This window comes from Clupea harengus, chromosome 21, assembly GCF_900700415.2.
Source record: "Clupea harengus chromosome 21, Ch_v2.0.2, whole genome shotgun sequence".
NCBI lineage: Eukaryota > Metazoa > Chordata > Actinopteri > Clupeiformes > Clupeidae > Clupea > Clupea harengus.
Genome location: NC_045172.1, coordinates 6454293 through 6474708, shown reverse-complemented (window position 1 = coordinate 6474708; position 20416 = coordinate 6454293). Strand labels below are relative to the sequence as shown.

Sequence of the window (20416 nt, the reverse complement as noted above, 5' to 3'; positions counted from 1 at the left end):
GAAATCCCCTCCTATCTTTTTGGTAGAAAATACCAACCACAGATGAGATTTCTAATTGACACGACATCTAACCAGTCACAGACCACTCATTTCAGAACTTCTGCATAAACCACAGCATAAACTACACCATTCTTCACTCAAATGTACGTCTGTGTGTGTGTGTGTGTACCTTCTAAAACTGCCAAACCAGTTGTCCTATGGAGGATTTTAGGTGTTGCCCAAATAAAGAGCTGTAGTGACAGAATAATGTGCCCCTGGGTATGTTCTCAAAGCTCACACGCACACACACACACGCACACACACACACACACACACACACGCTGTAACTCACACACAGATTCAGCACACACAAACACACTTCCTCACATGCTATCAAAACCACACAGCGCACACAATAATTCACAAATTAAACACTAACTCTGAACATTAACCTTAAATCCCATACTTACACACTACACACACAGACTACACACACACACACTACACTACAAATCCCATACTACACACAGACTACACACACTCAAATACCTTTAGTCACCCTGTTACACACACTAATTACACTTCACATACCTATACCAAGTCATGAAGAGCATTCATGATGCCAATGCAGAATTAGCACAAGTTAATTAACAGACACACAAACACACACACACACACACACACACTCACACACACAGCCTCAGAGGGTAATATTATGCCACACAGCACACACTGGAGCCCTCCGACCCTCTCAGTGTACTGTCAGAGATACAGGGAGAGAAATACGACCATGCTGGAACAGTTTAACCACCACACGCTTACTCTCTCATACACCCACTCACCTGGCAAATGCACACAGAGATGCCCACACACACTCTCCTTCATTCCCTTTCACACATGCACACACAGACACACAAAAACATGTGCACGTGCGCGCACATAAACACCCACTCACCTGGCAAACAGACGCCCACACACACTTGACTTTGCAAGCCTACCTGGTTGAGCTGACATGGACAGACAGAGAGAGGGAAAGAGAGAACACACGAATGCTGAGTCCTCACTGACTTCCGTCTTCCAAATGAACTCACTAAATCTGTTCTTCTTATAACTCTCTCTCTCTCTCTCTCTCTCTCTCTCTCTCTATCTTTCTCTCTCTCTCTGACTCTAAACTTTCATTTTTATATCTCTTATGCTCATGAATGAAACTAGGATATGACTCATAACCCACTGTTCCACACATTCTCTCACACACAAATGAATGTGTGTGCAGTCACACATGCACACACCCACAGACACACACACACACACATATATAACAACTCACTCACCCTTTGGCACAAACACAACTAGTGGACCTGTCCTATTGTAAGTGTGTGTGTGTGTGTGTGTGTGTGTGTGTGTGTGTGTGTGTGTGTGTGTGTGTGTGTGTGTGTGTGTGTGTGTGAGTGTGTGTGTGTGTGTGTGTGTGTGTGTGAGAGAGATTTCTGGTAAAGGCCGTCCTCTACCAGCCGAGTGACCCTGATGATTCATCCTCTCTTTCACAACTGACACACAGACAGATTCTGTCACAAACACAGCACACACAAACTCTTTCTCACATACTATCACGACCAAATAGAATACCACTAAGAGAAAAAAAGGAATATAAATAAAGGATTTATGGGGAATAGAAAAGTTGAAGATGAGATGAAGAGAGTAGAAGAATAGAAAAGGTGAAGATGAAAAGAGGATGTTAGTAGGCCTTTCCCCCTCTAAACACCAAACATATCAGCTTTATATCTCACACACACACACACACACACACACACACACACACACACACACACACACTCACTCACCTCATCCTTCTGCTGAAGAGGAGGGATAAAAACACCTTGCTCTGCTTCCCCAGCAACCAACTAGGACAAGGGGTTGTGGAGTTCAATTGGCCAATCACATCGGCCCAAAAAAGAATCATGTTTTGAAGAAGATTTTGCAACCTGACTTCATATCTAATATCAGAAAAACAACAGCCGTACCAAACACACACACACACACACACACACACACACACACACACACACACACACACACACACACAGCTGCTGCCATGAGGATCACTGAGAAAGAGATGAGATGGCTAGTACCACCAGAGTAAGATAGTAAGTAAGTAAACACACACATACACACACAAACACACACACTAAGGCTCCCTTGCTTAACACAGAATCTTATGTCACATAATATGTGTGTGTGTCTCTGTGTGTTGGGTGGGGCTGGTAAAGAATATCCCCATGAGCCGCAGGTAATCACAGCCGTGTGGAATGGCATATTGCTTGTATACAACAGCGCTAACTAATTAAGTTTGAATACACTAGATATTGACTTCTTTAGTTCATTGGATTTTGATTATTCCCCCAAATGATAGTTCCAACTGGAGGTCAGCAGCCTCAATCCATGAATGTAGCCAAATTGCTGATGCTAAGATGATGAGGATGCACTCCACAACTTTCACAGTTAACCTCGACAGTTGCTCATTGTTCACAAAAACAGATAGGGTTGCACTGACTGACACCCGTGTTTTGAACCTTTGAGCTGCTTCACGCACTACCATACTGAAAAAAATAAACCTTCAGTGAAAGCCATTGGAGTGTCTCCTCTCTGTCTAGACCACGCTGGATGAGAAGGGTTCATTGTGTTCCTGGTCTTGGTCCAAACTGTTACACTCTTACACAATCTCCACACAAATGTTCGCTGATCTTATCAAGCTTTTAGAAACAGCCATGCTGGATTTTGGGGAAATCCCCTGGGACGGTTGGCAATAGTATAACATGGCGGGTAAACGGTCAGTTTCTTTTCAATGTAATAAGGAGCTAGCAGAGAGCTTACACCATCATCATCACCACAATAATCATCACCATCACCATCATCATCACAATCATCACCATCATCACAATCATTACCATCACTATCATCGGTGAGTATGATGTTCATCCTGATGGGTCCTTATTGTGATTGTAGGTCCTCAAACAGCTGAAGGGGCCAATTCTGGAGCCACAAACTCTCTTGCAGTATGACACTGAGGTGAGGTGCTGGGAGTGGCATGTGGGACGGCCGTTGCTGGGGGTCTCTCCTTTCTCTGCTGATGCTGGACACCTGCAGCCTGTCAGGGATCGTCTTCAAGGAATGTGGCCCCTCTCTCCCTGCGGTTCTGTTTTGGGGCGAGGTCTTCCCAGTTAGAGCTGTTTATGTGGATGTTTTTGAGGTGGATTCTGATGTTGTCCTTGTTTTTTTCTTATGACCTCCAAGTGCTTGCTGGCCAGCATTTAGTTCTGAGTAGAGGGTCTGTTTTGGGAGGCGTGAGTCAGGCATTTGTATTACATGCCCTGTCCATATCAGCTGGTGTTTAACGATAATGGTGGCAACGATGCCGATGTTTGCCTCCTCAAGAACTACAATGTTAGTGCACTTCTCTTTCCAGCTGATAAGATTTTTCGCAGGCATCTCTGGTGGTAGGTACCATCAAGTAGGACTCCAGGCCACTTTTTCACCTACTGAAGCCCAAGTCTCTGCACCATATAAAACCAGAGGAAAGATAACGGCCTTGTAGACCAGTAGCTTAGTCTTTGCAAGCAGGTCAGAGTTTTCAAAAGAGAGTACAGCAAGTCACACCATCATCCGAGAGGCCACAGCCACAGATAACACCCCATAGCAACCCCACCCACTCATAATGTCCAGCCAACCTATCCAGAGAGGACTGAGCTAAGGGGGGTAAAGGCGATGGTACACCCTCTCTGCAGCAGATGACTGCCTTATGCCCAGTAAAAGCTAGCAAAGCTCGGTACTTGAGGGGAGTGAGCACCTTAATTGCACTGCACGTTACAAATCTCTAGCATAACGTCTTACGTAGTTTATTAGTGTTTTTTGTTTACATATATCGGTTCATGATGGTCCGATCAAATTATTTCACTGTGTTCCTTTGTTATCAGTTTCTGGAACATTCAGTGCTTGAACTCCTCAGCCTTTGGTGTGGACTCATCATGACTGAAACCAGTGTGGTGGAGACACACCCACTAACTGTCCCTCAGGGCATGAGGAGGTGATGACAGCCTCCCGCTAAGCAACAACAGTGAGATGTGGTCAATTCTCAGGAGGACCTTTGGTGTGGTTTGGGGAGAATCTTGCCAAATAAACATTTCTGTCATCACAACAGGAAAAACAAACTGACAATAACAGGCAAATCAAAACAAAGCACATATATTTGCACAGCATATGTCCCTGCAGCAGACTCCCCCTATTATAATGAGGAAAAACATGCAATTTACAGGCCTAGGCGGAAAGTGCTAACGGGTTTTAATGTAAGAACAGAAAATGAGTCTGACCAAACTAATCCCCAAGGCAATAGTCATGTGTTTGGTGGAAATACCCTCAGAGAAATCACTCAGAGAAACAACCTGGACTGTCATAAACAAAAGTGCTCCTCTGTCGAGCCTTATATTAGGTCTGTACCTGCTTAATGGCACGAATAGAGGGGGCTCTTTAGGGAGGTTCACATGGTGTCCAGCTCTTGGGAGTAGTGGAGTTGAGTCAGTGTAATGGACCATGCCTCCCTCATTGCATTTGCTGCCTGACAGTGAACTCCCCTCCAATCCAGACCACAATCAAACCAATGTGTGTCTGCAAATAGCTGGAGAATCCAGAAACACAAAGACGGGGCCCAATAAACTGTATTAACTTCATCTGACCTGCAGACGCACTCCTATAACAGTTCCAAAACATTTACACAGGCACTAAACCTGCCTGAATTGATTACTGATTTCACTAACAGTTCACTAGCAATACACTAAAAATGGCTGTGAATGAACGGAACACAATATTCCGAAGGTCAGCACAAAAGGCTGAACTAATGGGGGGAACTAAAAAGAGAGCTAACAAGACCATGAAGATTTGTTTGACTTTGAATGCCAAATCAACCGAAAACTATTTGAAAAACTATCAGCTTGAAAACACAGCCTATAGATTTAAAGTAACACTATGCAACAATTTGACACTTTTTGAGGTATGGTTTTATAGGCAACTAGCTTTGGTACCATCCTCAAATTGATTTTTATAGCATATAGTCATGTGAATGACAGATAAACACCTGTGTCTTTCCCATTAGCCATCCAGGATATGCACTATGTAGTTCTGTGTTTCCTGGCTGGAATACCTTGCAAAAATGGAAAAAAAAAGCTTTTACAGCATGACATTGCCAGCTATGGGGGTAAACCAATTCAAATCAATGTACTAAAATAGTAAATGCAGTATTCAAATTGGAGAAAAAAATTGTTATAGAGGAACATCAATGGCAGAGTGTCTCCTCTCTGTCAGGGATACGAAGCTGAGGCTAACTCTGTCTAAGGCAGGTCCAGTGACCACAACCTTGCAGGGGAAACAGAAGAACCTGGCTGCCAAGAAGACAAAGAACATGTGGTCACTGTCCGGTTGTCAGAGATTCACATTGCTGTATTTTTTTCTTTACTATTCTCGTTATATTACTCGGTGGTTCTTAACCCTAGCTTTGGCAACGCTGTGTCCAAACAGCAACTTTGAATTGAATTGAATTGAATTGAATTGAATTGAATTGAATTGAAGTCTTCAAAGACTGTTGTAGGGAGCTTTGCGAAAGTTTAACTGGCACAGCAGATGCAATGGTGCACCTCTCCGTCCATGTCTGCCCTTGAGGAGAGACGACTTCCAAGGGAGGGAATCTGGTCCATATTTTTAAGGCTTACACTGCCAGTTGGCCAATTGGTCTTATTGTCGGGGGTGTGGAAGAGTCCGGTGGGGGCTGGTGGAGAGCCTTCATCTTTTTTTACGCTCATGGTCAAGCCAAGGAGTGTGTATGGCCTGGCAACAGCATAAAGTATACACCGAAGGTCTTTTTCTCAGTGGGCTACCGTGGTGTTGGTGAAGGGGGCTTTTACTGTCCGTTATATTTTAGCCGTTAGTGGATAGCCATGATTGGGGTTAAATGACTGTGTGAGTACAAGTCTGGGTGTGTGCATGTGTGAGTGTGTATGTGTGTGTGTGTGTGTGTGTGTGTGTGTGTGTGTGTGTGTGTGTGTGTGTGTGTGTGTGATAAACAGTGAATCAACAAGATGAATGGTTACAGTTACTCATAAAATGTTTCAGACTGACTCTCTTTCTGGTAAGGCTTAAGTAGTTTTTACACACAGACACACACACACACACACACACACACACACACACAGACACACACACACACACTCACAGAGTGTGAATCTGAAGAATGTTCACTTCTGTTACTATAAAAAAAACAAATGGTGTGTGTGTGTGTGTGTGTGTGCGTGCGAGAGCAGAGCACAGGGAAAAAGAGAGGAAGAAACTCATATTCCAGACCTCACATGTCCATTTACTGCCATCTATACGTCTAACACGGCAGTAAATCCATACGGCCTGACACCTCCACATTAATGACCTCATAGCCAGGAAAAGGCCATTTCATTTAATGGATCTCATCTTCATAGTCCAGAGCAGAGCCTACAAATTGCATGGCTGGTAATGTGCTTTAATGGCCTGGGACAGCGTTGCATAACTTAAAGATGCACTGAGCATTTCTTCAGTATCTCCTTTCACGCAGAGTTAGAGGGCACACAGAGTGGAGTGAGGAGAAGATGGTCTGTGCGCTAATGCACACACACACACACACACACACACACACACACACAAACACACACACACACACACACACACACACACACACAAACACACATACTGACACTGACTTGGGCATATGCCTAAGAATGCTGACATGCAAATGCACACACTTTCACACAGAGATAAATACATACAGACTTATACATGCGCACACACTCACAAATGAACTTTCTGAACCCAAATTAAAATGTTCTCTCCCACAAACACACACACGCACACACACACAGATTCCCACACAAATGAACTCACATACTCTCTGTCTCTCTCTCTCACACACACACACACACACACACAGAGAGAGACACACACAAACACACACACATTCAGATGGTTTTCCACACAGCCTTTCAGCCTTTACACATTCACTGTATCACCATGACGACTGTGGTGAGTGTGTTTGCTGAGGAGTCAAGAGATATGCCGAGAAGAGAGGGAGAACTCAGTGACCTGGATTCCAAACACACACACACACACACACACAGACTCACACACACCACACACACACACACACACACACACACACACACACACACACACATAATGGACACTGCACAAACTCTTCTTGAAGAGAGAATAGGCACTGACTTTAACAAAGTGGTCCAAACCACTTGGAAGCAGAGCGCTTAGAATCAGAACCAGCCAGGGCAGTGAACACCATCAGAAGCAACGGGAATAGCAAGTTTGTTGTTGAAGTAATAAGCTTTAGATAATTGTATGTTCATTTATTCACCCCAGTGAAGTCAATTAACCAACCAACCAATCAATTAACTAGTCAATCCACCAATCAACGAATCAATCAATCGATCAACCAAACAAGCAATCAATCAAAGAAATCAGTTAATCACTGTGGAGCAATGGAGCAATGATTCCCCCCATTCCTCGACAAAGTCTGTCTGTTTCTATTTCGCACAGTATCTCCACAGCAACGGAGGGATGATGCGAAAGAGAAACCGTTTGAGGGAGATTTTCTTTTAAAAAGTGATGCCGTCAAAACACCGAACGACTTCAAGCAGGGAAACGAAAGATGCTGTTTCAGCTCCGCTGTCGCACCGACGCAAAACAGACAGGTAGAGAGAAAGCGAGAGAGAGAGAGATAAAAAGAGAGAGAAAGAGAGCGAGAGAGAGAGAGAGAGAGAGAGAGAGAGATGACTCACGAACCTCATCTTCATCATGGTTCCGCCACTGGGTTTGGTGCGAATGAAACGCTGGCGTCGTGGCCGTTACTGCCGTCCTGGCCACGGGTGGCTGCACTCTTTAGAGCTGTCAATCAAGCCAGGTATCCCACGGTGACGGGAGAAAGGGAATTGGAGCTCAGCAGCGGGTCAAGGAGAGAGCACAGGCCAAGGCCAACACATCCTACAGCAGAGAGAGAGAGAGAGAGAGAGAGGGAGAGGGAGAGAGAGAGTGGGAGAGAGAGAGAGAGAGACTGTCAGCAGGAGTCTGGACTGTGTTGCTATATCCTGAGTTCTGTTCTGTTACTTGTTGCCTGTTTGTTCTCTCTCTCTCTCTCTCTCTCTTTCTCTCTTTCTCCCTCTTCCTATGTTCTCACACTCTGTCCCTCTCTCAGACATGCACCGTACTGTTTCTAATAAGGCCTCTTTCTTTGCACTGCCTCCTTCATTTTACTCAATTCTCTTACAATCAGCTAATCTTGAGAGCACACATTTCATACTCTCTCTCTCCCTTCCTCTCTCCTTTTTCTCACACTCTTTCTTTCTCCTGAAGTTTATTACGAAATGACTCATGTCTGTTTTACCAGCGGCTGACCCCTGGGATGTTGCTATGGTGATGCGGCAATGCGAAGTGCCAGCCCTTGCGAACTGCCTCAAACGGGACTGAAGGAGGCCAGCCAATCAGGCAAGACATGGGGCTGTAAGCCAATCAGATCGTAGCCCGTGGAAACTGACAGAGATGCTGATGTGGCTCCACAGAAAAACAATTCAACCAATCAGATACTGCCTTTCTGCCAGTGTAGGCCAATCAGCTGCTGGTCAATGCCCAGGTGATGGAAGCCTCCCTACCCAACCTGTCTGTCTGGTAGAGAGCAGCACACACACACACACACACACACACACACACACACACACACACACAAAGACACACATACACACAGGTCAGCATGACTAGGAGTTTGTTCTAAAATTATCTCAGCCTTTTTCTTTTTTAAAGCTATTGCAACACCGTCGGAAACATGACTCAGAGTTTACTCCAAGAATAGCTCTCCATCATTAATAAGTCCCTGTTACACTCTGGACACCCGGGAGGAAATGGATGAGTGCCTAGGAGTTACCCTATAAGAAAACGCATCAAAGTTCAACCAAATACTTTAGACACACACACTAAACTTACATAACATATATGCACCACCCACTGTAGGAAAGAGTCAAACAACTAATTAAGACAGTGTGTATTGCTCTTTTATTCAAGTCCTCATCATACAAACACAAACAAACAAACACACACACACACACACACACACACAACACACACACACACACACACACACACAGCTATTTGAAGAATTTCTACAGGAGCAAATAGTACACATTGAATACAGATTAGTACAACACATGGAAACAACAACAACAAAGTGAGAATGGCGACAATGATATGTAACCAGTATGCTGTGTGACATTTATAGACATGATGTCACCTTGTGTGATGTGATGACAAATTGAAAACTCCACTCTCCAGGCTAAAGGTTAAGTGAGTTACATTAGTGAACGGGCTGATGTAACTCAGTGAGTCTTTTACACGCTCAGAGAGAGGGAAAGAGAGCAATGGCCACACAAACACACAAATACACGCTCACTCACTCAATCGCACACACACACACACCAACCACATCAAATGGCATAGATTTCACTGGTAAAAAAAAAACAAATACGCACATATTGTGAACACAGACTCACAACACACTAACCACATCCACATCCAGAGGCACTGACTGCATTGATGAAATAAACACACACACACACACACACACACTCACACTCACACACAGACACAGACCCACACACACAAAATCCAACTCTGGTGACAGATTGTCCAGATGAGAAAGTTAGGGGACTGATGTAAATGCCAGCTGTGGAACCACATGGATTCAAACTCTAGATGTTGACACTTCAGAGCCCTCTAGTGGAGAATGTGTGAACTGGACCAACAAAACACCAATGATCTACTCAGATCTGACAGATGAGAAGATGCAGTAAAGAACTCATACACAAAGAAAAAAAACGTCTCCAGTTTACATGAGCACCAAAGTGAACTGACAACGACACACACACACACACACACACACATGCACACACACACACACACACACACACACACACACATACACATTGGTATGCACGCACACTTGAGTCTAAAGCAAGTGGACAGCCTCTTACATAACAATGCACAAACAGGACTACAGGACAGAGAGAGACAAGTAGGGTGGCAGGGGAAGCAGAGAAAGAAAGAGAGAGAGAGAAAGAAAGAAAGAAAGAAAGAGAGAGAGAGAGAGAGAGAGAGAGAGAGAGAGGGCGAGCCAGAGGGGAGAGAGAGAGAGTGGGAGAGGGAAGTGGAGAGGGACAAAATAAGGACAGAGACAGAACGAGAACAGAGAGTGAGAATGAGGACACGATCATAGGGCCACAACAGCAATGATCGAAAGACTAAAATGGAAAGAGAGAGAAAGAGAGGAGAGGGAGAGAGGGAGAGAGAGAGAGAAAGAGGAGAGCAGGCCAGACAGAGAGGGAAATAAGCAGAGAGCAGGATGATTATGTACTTTATACTGAAGGAACTGAAATATATTGCAATGGCTTCCCATGAACACAAACACACACACACTCCAACTGCGACACCTACACACACAAGTGCACACTCCTTCGCAGACACACACCGCTGTAGGCTACAGTACAGAGAAGGCCACTTGGGCATGACAGCACCAGGAACAAGGGCGCAAATAACTTTCCCCACCCACACACACAAACACCCACACACACACACACACACAAACACACAAACACACAAACACACACATACACCATACACACACACATGCACACACATGCGTACACACACAAATAAACACAGACACACACACGTAAGCACGTATACAGAGAAAGAGATAGAGAGCCTTGATGACGATGCCAGCTTTCACTACGTGTCTTTATTTTGATTTATTTTGATCTTTGCCTGTTTCTTTTTGTTTGTTTTGGTAGTCTGTCACGGCCATCGAAATGTGTCGATTACTAATCGTTTTTATTTTACTACTGAAGTAAGAGTTTAAAAAGTACCTTGAGTAAAATGTACACTGAATTCAAGTTACTATTTGACTTCAAGTCAACATTAAGCAGCTGTAATTGATAATTGACTGTAAGGTCTCATGACCTCTAAACAATACTATCAGTAATAACAGTACTTACAACAACAAGTTGGTATAGGCTGGTCTGTAGTAGAAGTGTTATACAGACCAACAATCAACTTTTGATTATTACTGACAATTACTAACAATTCAAAATTCAAAAGCAAAAAAGAAATTCATTCAGAAATGATTCATTCATGTGTTAGTTTTTTTCATAGGTTAAGCTTTGGCAAATTTTCAGCCATCCAATGAGTTGTTGAAGGGATGCATGATTGCACTCACAATAGCTTCAATATAACGAGCTACCTGGAAATTGACTGGCTGACTCACATTTAACCGAGGGGTTTGCTCGCCTCAACAAACCACCAACCAAGCCATGGCGAAAACCATGAACACCACGAAACACCAGGTACGCCACGCATCACACTCTGTGGCGATAATCTCGTTCTGCCCTTACGCTGCCCTCTCAGCAGGCACTCCTCTCAATGGAGTGGGCGAAGGGCTAGAGAAGCTCGAGCGAGAATGGAGAACAGAAAACCCAAGGGACAGTACCAGAGACGTGCTCCCTATAGTACAAGTTCCTCATTTCAGCTAAATTAAAATAAAAAACGTCAACAGATATCCTCAGTAAAAACAATGATTTTCTAGAAAGTACTGGAGCGACCAGTAACAATTTGTTACTTTTATTCCCTCAAAACAACAAACACATCATGCTGAAACAGTAACAAAAACAGACAATAGTGATGAATTGTGTTCATCTCATAGGTGTGTGTGCGAGTGTGTGTGTGTGTGTGTTCAGTCTGGGTGCGTCTGTGAACAAATTGCTTGTCTGTGTGTGTCCGGGTACATAAGTGAAGCGCTGTGTGAGTGTACAGTGCGTGTGTGTGTGTGTGTGTGTGTGTGTGTGTGTGTGTGTGTGTGTGTGTGTGTGTGTGTGTGTGTTTTATCCAACAGCATAATGAGCAGTAAACTTTGCCAAGCCCCTGCCTACGTGTCTGGCACTAGCCTTGGCCATTCAAAGGCCTCAGCCAAAGAAAGATCCGGAAGTCGACACATCAGGTCCACTGAGAGCCTCTGACCTGAAGACAGTTCTCCTCCCCTCTCTCTCTCTCTCTCTCCCTCACCCTCTCTGTTTCCCCCCTCTCTCTCCCTCTCTCTCCCTCTCTCTCTCTTTCTCCCTCACTCTCTCTGTCTCCCTCTACCTCACTTTATCTTTCTCTTCCTCTCTCCCTCTCTTTCTTTTCCTTATTTTTAATGGGGTGGTGTAAGCCTTGTTGATTAGCTTTGTTATTACGTATAACGTATTAGCATAATCATGTAATAAAGTTAGACAGCAGTAAAATAAAGGAATGTTAAACTTCTCTCTCAATTATCAATTCAATAAGCTTTATTGGTATAACTGCAAGTACAATATTACCAAAGCATATCTCTCTCTCTCTCTCCCTCTCTCTGTCTCCCTCACTCTCTCTGTCTCTCCCTCTGTCTCCCTCTATCTTTCTCTATCTCTCTCCCTCTCTTTCTTTTCCTTATTTTTAATGGGGTGGTGTAAGCCTTGTTGATTAGCTTTGTTATTACGTATAACGTATAAGCATAATCATGTAAGAAAGTTAGACAGCAGTATAATAAAGGAATGTTAAACTTCTCTCTCAATTATCAATTCAATAAGCTTTATTGGTATAACTGCAAGTACAATATTACCAAAGCATATCTCTCTCTCTCTCTCTCTCTCTCTCTCTCTTTCTCCCTCATTCGCTCTGACTCTCCCTCTGTCTCCCTCTCCCTCACTCTATCTCTCTCACCCTCTCTCTCCTCCTTTTCCCTCTCCCTCTCTCTCTCCCTCTCCCCTGTCTCCCTGGAGAATACAGCCTGGTCATGATGACTTTGCTTTCTATCAGGTGAGGAGGTGGAGTTACTTTGATTGCGTGTGCAAGAGTGTCTATGTCTGTGTGTGTGTGTGTGTGTGTGTGTGTGTAGGGTGAGGTCATAAGGGGCTTTTAAAGAGAATCTCTTCCTTTTGCAGTCATAGTCATATAGAAATAGGATTAGGACCAAGAAAGTGTTTTGAGGGGTTTCAGTAAAAGTCTGGTGACTGGTGGCTTGTTTATCAGTTGGACTCCTTTTTGAACTACTACATGAAAAAAAAATACACTGCAATCATTTACTCCTCTAACCATTCAGTATTATATACTCATTATAAACTAAATATAAGCCTTATAATAATCTAATCCAACACAGTATGAGAGGACAGTTTCCTGTACACCAACACAGCAAAGACAAGCATTCATAGTAAATAAGAACACTCCCATACTCTCTGCCTCTCAAACATGAGCAGACTCAAATCAGACTGACTGAATCAGTGCCGCCATCTGATATGAATTCTACAGGAACCTTTCATCACTGTGAGAACAGTTTTTGGTGCCAAGCTACCTACAAAAGCAAAGAACTGACAGGTCCACTCTTAATCGTCTTTCAATAATGCTGAAATGCCGCAATACTGAACTAATCTCAATACAGTCGTTTGTAAATAAAATAAAATAAATGACATATACAGTATAATTATCCAAGGAGCGCAGTGTTAGATTTATGTTTATTATTTATTTCACACACATTAAGCAGAGCAGCTGCCATTTTTGCAGCCTCTGATTGGTAACTGAATGATCCACAAATTTGAACATTTATGGACATTCAATGCTAGACGGATCTGAAGTCAATGACAGAGTTAAGAGTGACTGCGGTGGGAAAAACTGGCGAATCACTGGATCTGGGTGGCAGTATAGTCCTATACAAACACAAAATTAAACTTAGCCGAGCTGCGCTGAATGCAAAACCTCACAGCGACACAGTGTGTGTGGTGTGTGAAAGAGAGAGTGGAAGGAGAGTGGAAGGAAGAAAGAAAGAGAGAGAGAGAGAGAGAGAGAGAGAGAGAGAGAGAGGTGTCAATAATGAATACTCCAAACAAAAATGTGTTTATCTGTTTGTTCATGTATGTCTATCTATACCTATAGGTGAGGTGTGTAAGTGTGTCCATATGTAACTGGAGATCAACTAGTGTTTGTGTGTGTGCATACAACCTGTAAATACGTGTGTGTGTGTGTGTGTGTGTGTGTGTGTGTGTGTGTGTGTGTGTGTGTGTGTGTGTGTGTGAAATCCCTCACTGGGATGGATGCATCAGGTACTGACGTGTCATCGATCTCAGCCTGCACGCTAGGCCCATCTATTTCTGTGGGGCGTCTTGTGCAGATGAGGGTTTATTTGAATGAATGTTTGTATGGTGGCTAGTCCCTTGGTCTACAGGGGCAGAGTGTTCCTCAAATTATATGTATCTGGATGTTGCAAGCGCATCAATGAATCGAAAGTTTATTTCCCTTTTTTCCCTTTCACTTATTGTAGTAGAGAACCCTTTGCCGTCATTGCTGATTTCATTGTATTTTGTTTCTCCATCCGTATCAGTAACCTGCTATTGCTGGTAAGGTGCATCTTGACGCACCGCCTTGTTTTATTTATTTCAGGTTAATCCTCGCTGAGCATATTGTACTAATGGATTTATGCGGTGATATTTGATGTAAACTGTAAATACATATATGTCTGTGTTTGTGCATGTGTGTTTTAAACGCCATTAGTCTCTTCACATCTCTTCAAAGACAGGGAGACTGAGCAGAGTTCTGTTCCTCTCCCTCTAGCCCAAGGGAAGCTGCTATGGGGAAGGCTAAAAATGGCCGCCTTGCCACGTCCCTTTTTATCAATGTAGGCCAGTCAGGAAGTGAGAGAAGGCGCGCAGAAAAAGAGCTAGAAACAGAATGTGTGTGTGTGTGCAAGTGTGTGTGTGTGCGTGTGAGAGTGTGTGTTTGTGTGTGTGTGTTTGTGTGTGCGTGTGAGTGTGTGTGTGTGTGTGTGAGTGTCTGTGTGCGTGCGTGTGTGAGTGTGTTAGTGTTTGTGCGTGCGTGAGTGTGCGTGTGTGCGTGCGTGCGTGCGAGCGTGTAAGCGTGTGAGCGTGTGAGCGAGAGTGAGCGTGTGTGTCTGTCTTGTCTGTCTTTCTGCCTGTCTATCTTTTCTGCATGAGAAGATAGAGAACAGATGATCATCAGAAATCACACGCTGATATTAACACCCTGCGGCACACATAAATACACTTGTGTGTGCAAACACAAACACACGCATATACCCACACACACACACACACACACATCCAAGTAGATACACACAAACACACAGAGAGAGAGAGAGAGAGAGAGAGAGAGAGAGATACACAGACATTTGCACACATTTAAATATTCATACATATACCTATTTCTCTCTCTCTCACTCTCTCACTCTCTCACACACACACAAACACACCCAAAGATGTACATGCATGTAGTCACAATTTCATACAAGCATCTGCATGCATACAAGAGAAAACACTATCCCATACACACCACTGTAGGCAAGTGAGTAGAGGGTGATGGAAAAATGAGAGATGGAGAGAGAGACAGATGGAGAGAGAAAAAGAGAAGGAGATAGAGAGAGAGGAAGGGAGATGCAGAGGGACCTCGAGCTGGAGAGAAAGAGAGGGAGATGTATATTTATAATAGCATATGGGTAGAGAGAGAGAGAGAGAGAGAAAGAGAGAGGGATAGGGAGTGATATATATATATATATATAATCGCAAATGGGGAGAGAGAGAGAGAGAGAGGGAAAAAAAAAGGTGGAGTGGAGTGGAGGGGGCATAGTCTCTAGCAGACCGCCATGACTCAGTGGATCTGCCCTGGTTTCCCACTGCTTCGTGAGGCCTTGTTCTTGTCACACAGCAGCTTGCTGAGGCCACTGACACACACACACAGACACACACACACACACACACACACACACACACACACACAGAGATCTGTATCTGATGACCGCTGCCTGTTCCACCACATCACGCACTAGGCTCATTATAATCACCACTCACCCACTGGGAGCTAACACAGACCTGTCCCAGACATAGCCTGGAAAAGGTGAGTGTGTGTGTGTGTGTGTGTGAGTGTGTGTGTGTGTGTGTGTGTGTGTGTGTGTGTGTGTGTGTGTGTGTGTGTGTGTGTGTGTGTGTGTGTGTGTGTGTGTGTGTGAGTGCAAGATAATTACAGAGTGTGTATGTGTGTGTGACGCAAGCCACATACATATTCATATGACCCCTCTTCACACACACACACACACACACACACACACGTACGGTCTATAGTACTTCCTCTCTAAGTTCCCCTCAAACTCTCGGCATGCACTCTGAGCGGTGCTTCCCCTGTTCAGCGTACGACATTGGTCACTGAGTACGCCATGTCCTCTCTTGTCAGTGCCGAAACACACGCACACGCACACACACACACACGCCCTGCAAACGCAATAACCAGATTACTGTATGTGCACACACACACACACACACACACACACACACAAATAAACACACACTGCAAAAGCAATAACTACCCCAGACATGTACGAGCATGCACTCACAGACACACACACACACACACACACACACACACACACACACACACACACACAAGCTCACACACACAAGCTCACACACACAAGCTCACACACACTCCATACTGTGCCAAATAAAGTTATTGCCATAAGCCCAGGTTTTCATTGCTTAAACAGAGAAAACAATGAACATCACTTGTTCTGAATATTTACTATTTGTGTTTATTATTTCTTTTGTGTAGTTGGACGTCCTTAGCTCATTAAGCAGATTTTTGGTCATCAAAAAGCCTTCGACAATTATTGCTATTCTCTGCTCACTTTTCCTTTTGTGGTTTTCACAGTTCATACTTTCAGAAGTGTAGCACAAAATGCACAAATGCAGAAAAATGATGCTACAGAATCATAAACAAGACGCAAGCAAATCAATCTGTTAACTTTTCATTGTTGATTTCTCTTGCTGACTTTGCAGCATTTCTGCCCTGTGATCTCCATCTTGTCTGATCATAAATGACTAACACTGAATCTTAACTCTACTTTGCTGCTGCTGTTTTCAGCATTAAGAAGCAAAACAAATTAGCCCTGTTTGAGATGAATAAAATTGAAACATAATGGTTGAAAGTTCACCTATCCACCATGCTGGTCAGTGTCACATCCATAGCCACCCTCTGTTTTTCTCTATCTCTCTTATCACACACACACACAAACAAACACACAAATGTTTTGTTTGCATTGGCAGAACTTTGTGCGTTACAGAATGCCCTTTTTCTCGTGGCATGGTCAGAGGATTGATGTCTCACACACAGGATTCTGCTCAACACCATACAGACACACACACACAAATTCAAGCACACACACACACACACACACAATGCTCTAACATGCAAACTCATGCTCTCTCACACACACACACTCACACAGCTTACCTGTGCACACACCACTTTCACCGGTAAACACACACTGTCCCAACTGTGTGGTGTGCGTATACATGCCCTCCCATAACTGCAAGCTGTGTGTGTGTGTGTGTGTGTGTGTGTGTGTGTGAGGCAGAAGACCTTCGTTAATTGTCTATCCATCATTATAGCACTGCAACAGCTGCAGTGGAAGAGCATCTCTCTCTCTCTCTCTCTCTTTCTCTATCTCTCTCTCCCTCTCTCTCCCTCCCTCCCTCTCTCTCCCTCTCTCTCCCTCTCTCTCTCCCTCCCTATCTCCCTCTCCCTCTCCCTCTCACACACACGCACACAGATTATCCCTGTCTCAGCCTTTGGCAACTGATTTCTCTTCTCTTTTCCCACCTCTCCATCTTTCTCTCGTTCTCTCTCTCTCCCTCCCTCCCTCCCTCTCTGCAGGGGTGTGTGTTCTGTTTCCTGCATCATCTTACACTTCCCCTCCTGTCCACAATAACGAGGAAACATACACACTGTCACAGAGAGGCAGCACATTATGACCACAACACACACACACACACACACACATAATCCATGGCAGTAATATCAGTTTCGCTCCAGAGCTAAGGACCGTCTCCTATCACGTACGTGTACAGTACACCCACAGCCTTAGACAAACATGTGTCATCACCCTCCCCTTTCCTCCGAGAACATCCGCAAGCCTGCGCGATTATGTTCCAGGCATATAGGCATATTTGTGCATGCGCATGTGCGCGCGGACACACACACACACATACATTCTTTATGCAGAGCAGGGTGGTGAGTGAGAAAGTGAGAGAGAGAGAGAGAGAGCGAGAGCGAGAGAGCGAGAGAAAGAGTAAGAGAGGGGGGTGCAGGTTCTTAAACAAGCATAATAAGTACCTTTCTTAAACCAAAAGGTCCACTTGTGATCACATCAATAGGACCGTACAGGTTCTCCATCAAAACATGACAGTGAAACCTTTCCCTCAGTTGGAATCAGTGTGAGCGGAGGCTTTCCGCTTAAACCTGACCCATCGAGCCCCCCACCCGCAGTCTCTCTCTCTCTCTCTCTCTCACACACACACACAAATGCTGTCAAATAATCTGCAACAGTCATGCTTCTTTGCCCGTGATATTTGTGTTTGTTCTACTTCAGTTTCAGGCATTGCTTCCGGCCAAGGTGTTGAGTATCGGTAGGCATGTGATACAAATTGTTCCAGGAACGATAGAAGCACTTTATAAGACTACTGTGCATAATCCCCAACAACATAACGACGTGAGAGATCGAATTCATTCTCTCAATGAGAAACATGACAAAATAATTTCACGTTTTCCACTCGCAGACACTTGCCTGGCCAGATCCTCAAGAAATGATCTGCCAGCTTCCTGTGCTTAGTTCACGCGCTTACAAAGTTTAGGGGGAAAACAATCTGCCTTATGTAGAATATTAAACGATGTGCCAATGGCACTGGTCTGCATCAAGGTTTAATCAATTAGCCCGTCATTCCATGGCCTGAGTCACCGGGGGAGAAAAATAGGCTGTTTTGGTTAGAGCACTGATTGATGCCACGGCCCCAGCTGAGGTGCCAAACACGCAAGTTGGCGATATTTTGTTCCACAACCATACCACGTGTCTCCGGATCGAGACTGAGCGAGTGACGCACTTATTTAAGACCCCTTGACCACGGTGGGGCGGCCGCTTTGGCACATCTGGATATGTCGTAATGTATGTCCAAATCAATACAGCTTCATGCCAAACGCATTGACAGTAGCAACTGTTCGTTAAAATAGCCTATGATTTACATGACATTAGCCTATAGCTCTCTAAATTACTCTCTAAAAGTGCTGTCAACGTTGTAGGTAGACCTATTGCAATTACATATTATTGATACACATATTATTGGTACACTTTGTCCTTTCAACAACCTCAGAAATAAAAAATTCATAGTCATGTTTTCATTTTGAAAATGAAACAAATACAAAGGACGCACAATGTTTTTAGGCTACGTGGGAAAAGATTGCGCATGTGGGTTCAATAGGCTTAAAAAAATGTAAGGTTCCTCAGATGGAACCCCCAAACATATTTTAAGAATAAAATACTGGCTTACACCCTACTCAACTTGCACTGTCTGACGTGAAGTGAGCCGTGTTTTGTCATCTTATAGCTAGCTGAAACACGTTGCGTCACTAAATTAGTGATTTATAATAGCCCAAGATTTTACAAGATAATGTTTATGTAGGCTATTTTCTTCTGTTGGTTGTTCCCTTTAAAGTGTATGTTTTCTACTTAACCTACTCTGCTTGTCCGCGCTCCCAACCGGCCGAGACTTGCTCGTTCCCGTGCGGCAAGCGCGCCCGGGAGGTCAGGTGCTTTGGTGTTTTCGTCCGCTGTATAGCCGACCAACAAGGTGGTGTGGCGTCGCATGTTATTATCTGTGCCCTGTAACTTCCGCCAGAGAATCTGCTTGTGCGAATGTCAGCAGTGGCCGCACCTACTGATGCTGCCTGACAGTTTTAGCGTCACCTACTGATGCTGCCTGACAGTTTTAGGCTTACACGTATTAACTTAAAACACCAGATGTATCCTAATCCACCATCGCTCATTATTTTATAAACACTATAGCAACATTCGAACAAATAGCCTATAAACACTTGGTTTCATGACAGCTGCCATGACAAACTTTTAGTGCGATATGGATTAGTCAAATGGGCATACACGCACAAACCAGATTGATTTGTAGATTGTCTTTAACTCGTAATTTTCAACCCGTTAGCATTACATGGCTCTGGCCTCGGGACGTACAAAACAAGCGATATAAATGTCTTCTTACCACTGGCAGTGGAGGACCTCGTTCGGTTCCTCGATCTTTTCTTCGGCTGAACCTCCATGTTCAGATCATTGGAACGTCACCCATGTCCGCTTTATCTTGTGTAACGATGACGATGGTACTGAAATAACAGCGCAACTTATGAAAGTGCGTCCCCGCTGAAAATGCCAGAAGCTCGCTTGTCATGATTCCGGGAGCGGAGAGTTACA

At 44.1% G+C, this 20416-nt stretch overlaps 1 long non-coding RNA gene across 2 annotated transcripts in view; it reads right to left on the bottom strand.

Annotated features, from left to right (window-relative positions):
• Nucleotides 1-20416, bottom strand: part of LOC105912093 — a 38260-nt gene extending 17844 nt beyond the window's left edge. For both annotated transcript variants that reach the window (XR_004162739.2, XR_001162876.3), the window contains exons 1-2: nt 20211-20416; nt 7840-8037 (exon numbers count right to left, since the gene is read on the bottom strand). This is a non-coding gene — a long non-coding RNA (uncharacterized LOC105912093). The remainder of the gene's footprint in view (nt 1-7839; nt 8038-20210) is intronic.